The sequence below is a fragment of the Tamandua tetradactyla genome, chromosome 4 (genome assembly GCF_023851605.1).
Source record: "Tamandua tetradactyla isolate mTamTet1 chromosome 4, mTamTet1.pri, whole genome shotgun sequence".
Lineage (NCBI taxonomy): Eukaryota > Metazoa > Chordata > Mammalia > Pilosa > Myrmecophagidae > Tamandua > Tamandua tetradactyla.
The window spans coordinates 92595317-92608973 of record NC_135330.1 but is presented as its reverse complement, the minus strand read 5'-3'; the positions used below and the strand labels follow the sequence as shown (position 1 = coordinate 92608973).

General features: G+C 39.0%; 1 pseudogene; it reads left to right on the top strand.

Moving 5' to 3' along the window:
* The window catches only part of LOC143680400 (ATP-dependent RNA helicase DDX50-like), a 28078-nt pseudogene extending 17461 nt beyond the window's left edge, over positions 1–10617 (top strand).
* The last annotated feature ends 3040 nt before the right edge of the window (positions 10618–13657 follow it).

Below are 13657 nucleotides of genomic sequence, written 5' to 3'. Positions count from 1 at the left end.
TCATTTTTTTCTAATTGTGGAGATATATAGACAACATTTATCTTCCCTTACTAAACCTGCCTAAGATTACTATTCAGTTGGATTAATCACAGTCACAATGCTGCTGTATCTTTACTACCATTCATTACTAGAAATTTTCCTTCACCTCAAATAGAAACCCAACACTCTTTTTACATTAACTCCTATTGCCTCTGCCTCCCACACTCTGTAACCTGTAATCTACTTTCTGTTCCTAAATTTTGCATGATATTTGTTGTGTACTTTGTGGCTATCAAGCGGCTTACTTTTAATACCTTAAATCTATAAAAATCTTGTTTGCTTGGATTCTTACTAACACCTTCAACTTGACTTTTAATTATACAGGAGATTATGGGCCAGCATCTGGTCTGCTCCTGCCCCAGGTGTCTTACCTACAAGATAGCTTCAGAAATGCCTTGGGATTTGCTGCAGTTCCTACTTAGATAGGAGTGCTCTGTGATGACAGATTTTTAAATGTGATTTCACTGTGACATGCATTTTCCCTACAGTAAGCAGCAAATGAGCAAAGGGAATTTGTACTACAACCTGGATGTTTTTTTGATGCTATTCAGAGAGAGAATCTATTTGAAATGCTGAGAATAAGGGAAGATTTTGAGACATCAGTAGACAGTGGAGAACATCAGATCCATTATTTGGTAGATGGATTGTGAAGAGAAGGAAGAAGTTCTGATAAATGAATATTTTCCTCAAAGAACATCTATGCCACAGCATCACATTAATGGGCTCCAAGTACTGAAAGATGATTTATTTGTCCCTAAGGTAATGCCGTAGGGGAACTAGATGGTGTAGAATGGATGCCTGGCCCAAATTTCATTTAATTCCTTTCTGAATGCATTAAATGGTACTGGCAATAACAGGACAAAGATTTCATAACTAAAGAATTGGTTGGACAATACTTGGTCATTTCATGTGGTATGTGATAGTGGGTTCCTACTTAAATGCCAGTATCTTGTAGAGGAAAGAATTTTAATATTTGTCTTCCATTGAGCTGCTGTGATGTGTCACTCTTGTCTTTTTATGAGCAAAATACCTGTTCTCAGGCTCCCAAACACTCTCTTGAGAAATTGACACTAGTCCAAGACAACTAGTGAGTGACATTGGGGACATGGGTGTGACCAGGACAGGTCTACACAACTCCAGATTTGCTACTCCTAACCACTTTTTCCACTGGTCTATGATTGTTCTCTCTCTTCTCCCTGAGACACATTTCAAAGGTCTGGGAAAATACTGAATTTTAAATTCATTTCAAAAATATAACCTTGGTTTTTGAAACATAAGAATGACTTGGAAGACTTGTTTAACTACAGAGAGCTGGCCCTAACCCTCAGTATTCATTCCTAGCAAGTTCCCAAATGATGCTGATGCTACTGGTCCAGAGATTTTAAGCTGCCTCTTTGATGCATGATATGGCATCTAGTTTCTGAAAATATGGATCATATGTGCTGTGATAAATTTGTCTTAGAAATCCCACACACACTGCCCCTGAATCTATTTGTTCATGGCTAATTTTAACAGTGTCCCCATCTCCTAATCTTATCCTGTGCATTAATGAGTATTATTCATGGTTATCTGGTTGGATATTGTGGTTGCAGGCGTTTTTAATTAAAGGATGTAGGGGAAAATAGGTTTAGTTGTTTGTGCACTCCCAAATAGCCTTTTCAGATGGGGCTAAAGAGCTCAAGAACAAATGAAGGTGCTGCTGTCCCTGTCTGTGATGCTGAACAATGTGTAGGAGAAGTATTGCATTCACAGCATCTCACTGCCCCAAGCAGAGTTGCAAGTCAAAGGTCTGCACTTTTTCCTCCAGCTCTGTTTAACACCCATTTTCTTGCAATGTCCAATGGACCAAAGAGAAAATGGGGAAAAGAAACTGCCCAGTAGAACAAAGGAAAAGAAGTTCAGGGAATGGACAAATGACCCAGAGATATCCAGGACTGAGACAAGTACAAAGTCACTGGTATCATGCCCACTATGCAGGATCTTATGCTTCTGTTACCATTGTCAGAATGTTATGCTAGGAGGGCAGTGAGCTGGAGAATGTTGACACTGAAAGTGACAGGTTTGTTTAATCATAGCTGTGCAACCCTGAAGACCATGCTTAACTCTGTAAGCTTTGGTTTTCTTTGAGTATAAACTGTCAATTATAATATTCTTCAGAAATTTGATATGAAAATTATATAAAATGGAATAAATTATACTCAATACTCAAGAGACAGTAGCTTCATTTACCATTTCCCTAGAAGGGTATTCACATTCATATACACTTCACTACATCCTACAGAAATTTCTGAGTCAATGCTCCTTATTTCAGAAGCTATCCCACAGCTGGCAATGTCATAACTCCTAGAAAATAACATTGAATGAGCCTTATTTAATGTGTACAGCCTCCTGAGATGTAGAACAGTTTTCTGAGCTCTCATGTACATTCAACCATGAGAGGGTGCTTTATTAAAATGCCCTCACTGAATAATAGAATGAGGAGGACTGGTGGCACAAATGAAATCAGAAAGAAAGAGATCATAAAGACTGAGATGGTATAATCTAGGAATTCCTAGAGTGTATAATGATAGTGACTAAATGTACAAATTTAAAAAATGTTTTTGCATGAGGAAGAACAAAGGAATGTCATTACTGCAGGGTGCTGAAAATAGATGTTAATTAGTATTTTTAAATTTTAACTTATGTGTGAGACTAAAGCAAAAACTGGTTTATTTTGTACAAAATTTATATTTTTACCAGTGCGTTTCTTAATATAACCCATGTAGAGAGCTTAATTGAACACCGTAAGTACGTGAAACCTTGAGTAGGGCATGAGATTTTGTTGGTTTGTCCAGAGTAATGCCCTGATAAATCCTGAAGTCATTTGAACAGTGAATAAACAAGTATTTGCCAAGTCCCCTTCAGGGAATGGTGAGAAATGGGGAAAATTCAACTGCCCCAAGTTGAATTCTTGATATTCTCACAAGCGGTGTGGGCAACCAAAGCTATAGACGGAGCTCCCAATCTTTGGGTTTGTTCATATGAAACTTAACCCCACAAAGGATAGTTCAAGCCTACTTAAAATTAGGTATAAAATTCACCCCAAAAGAAAATATTTTGTTGAGATGTGGCCTCTCTCTCCAGCCAGTACAACAAGTAAACTCACCACCCTCTCCTTGTCTACATGGGACATGACTCCCAAGGGTGTGGACCTTCTTGGCAACATGAGACAGAAATCCTAGAATGAGCTGAGACTCAACATCAAAGGATTGAAAAACCCCCTAGAATCAGCTAAGACTCAGCATCAAGGGATTGAGAAAAATTTCTTGATCAAAAGGTGGAAGAGTGAAATGAGACAAAGTAAATTGTGTCAATGGCTGAGAGATACAAAAAACAGTCGAGAGGTTATGCTGGAGGTTATTCTTATGCATTAAATAGACATCACCTTGTTAGTCAAGATGTAATGTAGAGGCTGGAGGGACTGGCTGAAAATGTAGAGCTGTGTTCCAGTAGCCATTTTTCTTTAAGATGATTGTATAATGATATAGCTTTCACAATATGACTGTGTGATAGTGAAAACCTGTGTCTGATGCTTTTATCTACCATATCAACAGACAAGTAAAACATATGAAATAAAAATAGATAATAGGGGGAACAAATGTTAAAATAAATTTAGTTTGAAATGCTAGTGATCAATGAAAGGGAGGGTTAAGTGGTATGATATGTATTATTTTTTTTCTTTCTTCATTTTATTTCTTTTTTTGAATAGATGCAAATGTTCCAAGAAGTGATCATGATGATGAATATGCAAGTATGTGATGGTATGGTGAATTACTGATTATATATGTAGAACAGAATGATCAAAAGTTAAGAATGCTTGCATTTGTTGTTTTTTTTTTACAAAAATAAAAAAAAATGATTTAAAAATGCCCTCACTATTCAATGTGTGACTCATGAAATATTAGCATGGGCATTTTCTGGGAGTCCTTTGGAAATTCAGAATTTCAGCCACTGCCCTGGTATGATCAGTCAGAATCTGCAATTTAGCAAGGTGCCCTGGTGATCTGTATGGACATAAAAGGAAGAGAAGAACTGGCCCATAGAATATTATTCGAGCATAGGCTCCAGATGGACTGCTTTAGAAGCACATCCTTCTCTGGTTCACATTTGTCCAATTTCCTTTGCTCCACAAGCATTTACTTTAAATCTATAAATAGGGGGTAATATTTCCAAGCACTTATTCTTTGTCAGGTTTTATCCATACATCATATTATGAGTTTAATCCTTGTGGCAATGCCCTGAGGAAGATAGTTCATTCTACAGGTGAGAAAATTGGGAATTCATAACTCTGCAACTTTAGGGAAGTAGTGGTAACTCTGCAAGTGTCAGGACCCGGGTTAGACCCATATTCTACTGTCAGTACCATCAGTACCATGCTTTAGTGCTTCATTATGCAGCAGTTACCAAGTAACAGACTGTAGGCTATTCACAAACAATGCCTACAGTGTTTCTTCTTCCAAGCAGATAGAACATATTCCAGTTCCAATATGTAATATGTAATATAAAATAATTACATCCTAGTAATGAAGTGATCTCTCTATGAACTCTTAATAATGAGAGTATATAATTAACTGAAATACACCAAGGAGTTTACATCTGTGTTTTCCCTAGATGCAGAGTCCTTAGGCCCCAGTTCCTGAGAAGTGGGGTAGGTAGTTAATTTCATTCTTGATGTGAGCCACAGGGGGCCTACAGAGGCCAGGAGTGTGAGCAGCAAAAAGAAGTAAATTTGACCTCATCCCTTCCCCTCCTCCTCAAGCACCACTTCCCATAACACCGTTGAATCCCACTGAACCCTGGCTCTTGTAATATTGAGTGCTGCACATCCCCAGTCACATATTGCTTTGAGAGGACAGCACACACCAAAATGTCTTCCCAATACTGACACACAAGTCCCTAGAATTTGGCAACACTTATTTCTCAAACATATATACTCTCTTGGGTGGATTCCTTAGGAGCAGACCTATGCTAATGACCTTACTGCTCTCTAACTGTCCATCACAAGGTAAATTTTGCTCTCAGTTATTTCCCTTAATAAATGATTTTGAACTAATCACCCTTTTATTTAATGCCTCTTTCATCAGAACTACAGCCAGCCCCACTGTATGGCAGTTGGAGGCAGTTCTGCCTGGGTCTTTCCTTATTTCACATTTTGGGGTGAACCACTGTTGTTTCAGCAGGACACAACACTTGGTAACATGCATTTAAGAATCTCACCAGAAATATTCTTGCAAATTCAAGTCTGGGAAATGCCAGAATTATCATATTTTGCACATTCAATTTGAGAAATACCAGAATTATCATATATACCACCCTCTGTCACATATATTCTTTACTTGAATTTTTTTCACTTGCAACTTTTACTCCCTGCAGCAACTTTTAGGGAGAATACTCATATTCTTTTACTTTATTTTACTAATTTCTAGAAGAGCTGTTGAAGTTTATGTCTATGCATGTGGGGCAGGTGGGAAGGGGCCAGGAATTAAAATAAGCAGAGAGGCCATTTAACAATTAGTGGTAGTAATGGCTATGGTGAGATTTAAAGCAGTCATGAAGTTAAGAAGTGTTTGGTAGATGGAAAAACAGGTGAGAGTCTCAATGCAATGAGATAACTGCCCAGATTTTTCCACTGAGTTGATGTCTTGGAAGAGTGACACATTGATAACATTGGTCATATACATTAACTAGAGTTTGGCTTAGACTTCAGAAACATAAAGGTTGCTGGATAGCATTCCCATGCTAAATTGGCCAGGAAGGGGCCATGATGCTATAACTTCACACTAAAGGCTGAAAATAAATCAGTGATTGTGTAGAAATGGACTAATACCCAAGTGTTTCTTTGGGTAAATGTCTTAGCCACAGAATAAGCTGTATCTTGATTATTTCTCTTTTCATAAAAAACACTTTTTTCCATAAAAATACATTTAAAAACTTGATCTGTAAAGAGCAAATTATCCCAATCCCATTCAGTATTCACTCTGTATATCAATCCTATGTATGAGGCTTAAATAACATCTAATGACAGATTTCACACTGGTTTATCTCTCCCTCCCAAGTCCATCACTGTATCAATTTATTCAGTTTCTCATTTATTTGAATTACCTATTCAACGTTTCCAAAATCAATTACATTAAGGTCTTCTGTACCTGGAGTAATAACCTGTTCTTTAGTTTCCCCAAACTTGCCCTCTCCAGTTAACCTCCCACACTGTTGCCACAATGTTCTTTCTAAAATAGTTCCTTGGCACTCAACTCCCAGTTTTTCATTTTTTTCATTTGCTTCTCCTCATGTAATGACTAAATTTCAAACTACTGGAAACTGTGAAGGAAACCTTACTTTATAAGTATCTTTGTAAATGTGATTAAATTAAGTCTCTTGAGTTGAGCCCATCTTGGGTTCTCCATGTGGACTCTAAATCCAACAACAAGTATCTATAAGAGAGAAGCAGAGGGTATTTAAGCTGGAGAAAAGAGGACAAGACCATGTGAAAAAAGATGCAGAAGTGGCAGTGGTGGAACCAAACCAACAAATGACTAGAAACACCAGAACCTGGAAGGGCTGAGGAAAGATTCTCCTCTGAAACATTCAGAGGGAGCAAGGCCCTGCAACACAACTTGGTTTGACATCTTGCCTACAAAACTGAGAGAGTAAGTTTCTCTTGTTTTAAGTCTTGAATTTCGTGACAATTTTTTATGACAGCACTATGGAACTAATAGAGCTAGCAATTCAAAACTCTAGCTATCCCCAATGGTGCTCTGTTGTTCTTTACCATTTGCCTGTCATGTCTCAAATGCCACTTTATAATTTGTTTTCCTCCCAAGTTGTTCACATACGTATCATCTCCACTGTAAAACCCTACACTTTGGTCTCTCAGTACACTTTGTCCACATTTCTGTCACAGCCTTCACACATACAAAATCTTTGCCCCAGAGGTTTGGTTCCCCACTAGAGTATGAAGTCTTTGAGGGCAATAATAGCAGATTCAAAAGCCATGCTTGGCAGAAAGCAAAGGTGTTTTGACTCAGTTCAGTCCTCTTTCCTATCTGGGGAACTCCTAGTGTCAAGAGTTACCAGGTGAGCCCACCCAAGGAACACCCAAAATGAAACTCAAGCAACAGGCTCTAACTGCATGTTTCTCAATATGCAGCTCCAGGTTGACTTCTGTGAGCTATGGCCACTTCAGTCATAACCTCTGGCTTTTGGTAGGAGGAAATAGTTGGACTGTGTATTAAATTTTTCTTCTGTTCTCATACACACTGTGTGACACCAGCTGAGTCACTTTCCCTGCCAGGACCCACTGTTATCTGTTAACAGAGAGGGGTTCATGTAAAGCAGCAGTGTCTCTGACTTGATTACACATGTGAATCTGGAGGGACCTTGTTAAAACCAGTCTGATTCAGTGGCTCTTTACCAACAAGCTCCATGGATTGGCATTGATTCTAACAAGGGACTACCGTGGGTAGCAAGATTATAGGTGACACCTGAGGTCCCTTTCCACATTTAATGTCACAGAGGTGGGTTCCCTCTGCCCTGTCCTACCACACTGCTGATAGAATGATAGATGCTTGGCAACAGTGCCCGCTTGGCTTGGATCTGCACTCCATCCCACAAACTGTGTGTCACAGACATGTCAATCTGTTTGAGTATGAGTTGCCTTATTTTCAAACTGCAGCTGATAATAGTAAATAGGCAACAGGTTATTATAATAAAATAGTTGACATATGTAAAAAAAACATATAACAATTGTTTGTAGCAACTGTGCCCAGTGGAAGGTGGCAGCAGCAGTGGTGGTGATGGCAATGAGTGATACCTGGGAAACTTCTGAGGGGACATTATAGAGATGGAGGTACCCTTGAAGGTGTCTGAGATTGAGAGGAAGGAAAGGAGAAAGAGCTTTTGGCTATCAGAATTTCAGATGTGTGATTATTGACCTAAACTTCCCTTAAAGGGTTGTTGTGAAGATTTAAATAAAATAAGCTGAAAAAATTAAACACTTCTGGGGGGATGGAAGGGAATAAAAGCACCATTATGACTCAGATAAGAATACAGAAACAAAAGAAAATGATTTTACAGAAGACCTGGATGTTCCCAAATCCAAAAAAGCTAAAATGAAAGAGAAGCTAAATGGTAACACTGAAGAAATATTGAATAGATTTTCAAATGAATTCTCTAAATGTCAAAAATCAAAAGACGATCTCCCAAATGGAGATATTGATGAATTGAAAAAAGATAAAAGTGACTGACATCCTTGGGTAGTTTCACCCATAAATCAAGAGATAATAAACTAGAGGAGACCCTAACATGTGAACAGAAAGAAGTAGCTGTGGTAGTTACATTCAGGTGTCTACTTGGCCAGGTGAAGGTGCCTAGTTCTAGTGCTGTGGACATCAGCCAATGGCATGTGAACCTCTTCTGTTGCTGATTACATGTGCATTTGGCTAGGAAAGATGTCTGCTGCAATGAATGATGCTTGATTTAATTGGCTGGATGTTTAAATGAGAGGGCTTAACATAGCACAGCCCAAGCAGCTCCGCATACCTCATAGCAGCATTCACAGCTCAGCCAAGGCCTTTGGAGATGCAGAAAGGAATCACCCTGAAGAAAATTGTTGGAACCCAGAGGCCTGAAGAGAAGGCCAGGAAAGATTGTCCTGTGCCTTCCCATGTAAGAAAGAACCTCAGTTGAAAGTTAGCTGACTTTCCTCTGAAGAACTATCCTTTTTTAATGAAATAAATATGCTTTCGTTAAAAGCCAATCCATCTCTGGTGTGTTGCATTCTGGTAGCTTTGGTAGACTAGAACTGTATTCTTCTTTAATTTTTCTATTTCTGAAGTAACTACAAAAATTCAGAAAGGTCAAGGGGTGGCATATCTCTTGTATATGAAGTAAAATATTTAATTGCTCAAGCATGAACAGGATCAGGAAAGGCATTTTCTTTTGCCATCCCCTTGATTGAAAAACTCCAAAGAAATCAAGAGACAATTTTTAAAAGTCACTCACCAAAACTCCTTGTATTGGCTCCAACAAGGGAATTAGTAAACCAAGTAGCCAAAGACTTCAAAGACATAACTAGAAAACTCAGTATAGCATGTCTTTATGGTGGAATTTAATACAAAGCCAAATTAATCATACTCAAAATTGTATTGGTATATTAGTTGGGACTCCTGGTCACATAAAAGACCATCTGCAGAGCAGCTGATTGGATATTTAAAACTGCACCATCCTGTGCTTGATGAAGTGGATCAAGTACTAGATTTAAGTTTTGCTGAACAAGTTGAAATAGTATCCATGTGTCTTTCCAAACTCATTCTAAAGATAATCCTCAAACTTTATATTTTTCTACAACTTGCCCACAGTGGGTATTCAAAGTTGAAAAAATATCCATGAAATCCAGATATAAACAAGTTCACCTGTTGGAAAAATGGCCCAGAAGGCTGCAATTTCTGTGGAATACTTGGCCATCCAGTGCCACTGGTCTCAGAAGCCAGCAGTTATTGGAAATATTCTCCAAATTTACAGTGGAAATGAAGAGAGGCCTATTATTTTCTGTGCATCAAAGAAGAATGTGATGGAAAAGGCCATTAATCCACACATAAAAGAGAATGTCCAGTGTTTACATGGGGACATTGCATAGCCACAATATACTCAGAGAAGTTATTTGTAACATTATGGTGGCAACCAATGTTGCTGCCTATGGTGTGGGCATTCCTGAGGTTGACCTGGTGATTCAAATTTCTCCTCCTCAGGATGTTGTGTCCTATTTCTCTCTCTGGATGCACACAGGTAGAGCTGGCTGGACATCGACCTGTATATGTTTTTATCAGCCAAGAGAAAGAGGTCAATTAAGATATGTAAAACAAAAATCAAGAATTACTTTTAACATGTAGGTGTTCCTTCTACAATGGATTTGGTTAAATCTACAAGGATGGATGCCATTAGGTCTCTGGTTTCTGTTTCTTATGCTGTTGTTGAATTTTTCCAACCATCAGCTCTGAGACTGATAGAAGAGAAAGAGAAAGAGGCTGCAGCATTAGCCCATATCTCTGGTGCATCAAATTTTGAACAATCTTTGATCAACTCTGATAAGGGGTTCGTGATTATGGCTCTGGAAAGCACAGAGGAAATACAGGATGTCAGCTGTGCTTGGAAAGAACTTAATTGAAGGCTGCATAGTATTTTTGCATTCCAAATTACCAAATTTTGTATTTCCTTCTCCTAAAAGGAAATAGGGGTTTTTGCTTTCTTGTTTCTACATCCAAATCAGATTACAGGCAGAGTGGCATGACTCAGACTGGATACTCTCAGTGCCCGCCAAATTTCCTGAAATTAAAGAATAATATAATGGAACTAAGCCTTCTAATTTCAGACAGTTGAGTTGTGGTCAGATGGCCATTAAGGCTGGTCAGGTGTTTGATCTGGTGGCCAGTCAGGTAGACAGAGTAGACAGGGAAGTAATTCAGGAAATTGAGATTAAAGTAGAAGAAATGTGGGAATAGAAATCAATCAAGAAGTTGGGGCTACAAATGGAATTTTGACTGAGCATTTGATAGCTAATCTGCCAGTGTGAGCTTGCCTACTTCTGCCTAATCATGTACTTTACTCAACAAAAACTAGGTCATCAGACTGAAGGTATGTGTCTACTATTTTAAAAGAAGTTGTTCATAATTTTTTAATAAAGTATTGCACAAGAATGGTTGTTAGCATATCTATTTATAACTTTGAATAAACAAATCTCCTTCAAAAAAACATAGAGCAATGTCTGGTACATACCAAGTGTTTTGTAAGTACTTGATAAATGCAGTAAATAAATACATCTCTCAGGAAGATTCTGTGGGCATGTCTAGGACCCCATCTTACTAAGGAAGTCATCACAGACACTAAGCATTCATCCTGCCCTAAGTCATATTTACTACAGTCTGGTTCTCTCTGTATACTTCAGGCACGCCCAAAATGAAGCACCCAAGATTAGTAAGGGAGGGAAGGAATCCATCTGAATTTTCACATTGAAATCTCTAAGCCAACCTGATGTGTAAAGCATGTTTAACTGGGCAATCACTAAAACACCTCTGCCCAAAGAAACCACTCTGGTTTCCTCCTCATTAGCCCCTATCAACCAGCCATGGAAATACTGTTTTGTTCAAGGTAAAGTGGGAAAGAGTTGAGCACATTAGAAAACTCAAGAAACATTTTGAGGTTGGTATTATTGTCTCCATTTTACAGATTAGAAACCTTAGTGCTGCAGACTTTGAAAGCATAAGAAACTTACCTTTCTGAAGCCTCTGAAAAATTAGCTTAACTAGAGATAGCATTCACTCTCACATAGGAATTCCCTTCACCCCCACATTGAAGACAGCTTCCTGGGCTCAGGAGACCAACTTATCCCAAGGGTCTGGAATACTCTTGTTGGAACACTGGAAGTTGTGTAAGTCCCTGTGTCCTGGGCCAGCCAGGATGAGTGGTCATCCTATTTAGGGTAGGTGCAGAGCATTATCTTAGTTTTTCATTCCCAGACTCAAAGCCTCATTGTCTCATGCACAAGAACCCATCTCCCACGGGGCATATGTCTTCTACTTGAACACAGGGACCATGCTTCCTTAGCTTAGATGATGAAGAGTAAAAACCTGGACACATATCTTCCAGAAAAACTTTCCCCAAGGGTTTATATATTCCTCTACTAACTAAAGGCATTGTTTTCTGGCTGTGGTTGTTCCTGCTGAAGTATTAATTCCTTTTAATCACTAACAACATCATGTGTTAGATGACCAAAATTCCAGTGTGGAGACAGGAGACCAATAATCCCTTCCAGAATAGACTGAGTATTGTATGTGCCATAGTTCTGGCCTACACTCCAAGCAACTGGTTGCTTCTAGCAACATGTGGAATAGGTTAGGTTTTTGTGGCCTTTTTCCCCTGCATTGTCAAATTTGCACATATAGGTCAAATGTATATTCATATATATATATATATACACACATATCTATATACATGTGGTTGCATATTCACATAGGTGGGTTCCCTGTGGTTCCAACTGCTCCAAGACTCCACACAGTACTTTCTCTGGCTCCCCCTGGTTCTCCAGACTTATTCCAAAGCTTTTCCTTTATTATTATATTTCATTTTCTTTTTCTCTCTTTGTATATGCTTCTTCAATTACTCCTTGAAAGATATGGCAGATAAAACACTAGAACACAATCCTTTTCAATCTCATTCCTTATGCATCATCACATGGCCAGAAGATCATGTGGTTAGAGCTTTCATTTTCTGTAGTAGCAGCCCTTTCCAGAACCAGGCCAGGGGATGGTGGTCTCTGAGGTCCCCACACACCATGACAAATGAGAGCTTCTAGGATGCAACATCTCCCCAAAATTATCTGGCTCATGGAACATGGAATTTGAAATAAAGTATGTTGGATGCCAAGTTTTACCCTCCCATCTCATCTCCCTATGATCTTGGGCAGCAATGGTGCCAGGTAAGAGAAAGCTTTGTCTTGAATAGCTCAATTCAAATTTCTGCAGAAATCCTTAGGTAGCTTAAGCTTTCACCAATTTTTGTTTGTTACATTATCTTAGGGTGAGATTCTACTTCCTTCCAGGCCACTGGTGGGTGGTAAGCCTTTGCACTGGAGCAGATTTGCCAGAGATGGGTGCCCTGGACCCTTTGGAGCAGTTATCTTGGCTCATGTTTTACAGAATTCACACAGAAATCCAGAGAACAAGGTGGCACAGGAGGTCATCCTGAAGGTCAGCGTTCCCCTGAGAATGGCATTCCTACCTTCCTGGCTTCACATGGGCAGTGTAGGTATTGGTGAGTCTCCCCACACCTCTCATACAATACACACAAACCTCATGTGTGTTTGTGTTTGTTCAAATCACCTGTATGTACATCACTAATATGTTAGAAAACCAAACCTTTTTGAAACATTGTTCTGCAATTTTTATTTTCCACTTAGAAGGAAATCATCAATGACTTTACCGATACAGGAAAGAGAATGGGCTGGATCTAATAGTGGCACTGACACAAAACAAATACATAGGCATACAGGCACACACACACATAGAATCCTCTCCAAGTGTGCATGTGTGTACTTATACTTTTCTGTAAAATAGAAAGCTTTGTACTTTAAATTTTGATATGTGTTGCTAGTTAATTTCCCCAAAAGCCTTTGGAAATCCAGAATCCTGGACACTTGAGAAGTCTTAAGACTGCTGCATTCACTTTGAACTCCTGATCAGTTCCCTCCCCAGTGATCAGCCCTACTGTGGGCAAACATAAGTGATGAGGAAGTCAATACTACTATAATTCTGTAGTATTATATCTTATACTAAGCCCAACTTGGTGCCAATCCAAATGGGAGCACAGGGTAAAAGGAAATGGGAAACACTGAATTTAACCAATTATGCCTCAGAGACCAGATCTCACCTTTTCTTTTGCATCCAAAATACTTGCAGGTGAAGCACTGGGTGATCAATCACATAGGCTCCAAGCAGACAAGTGGAAGAGTGGTGTGGAGCACCTGTGTTCATGCAGCAATGACCAAGTAGAGTGGGAAGAGTCACAGCCACTTCCCTCAAATTTATGA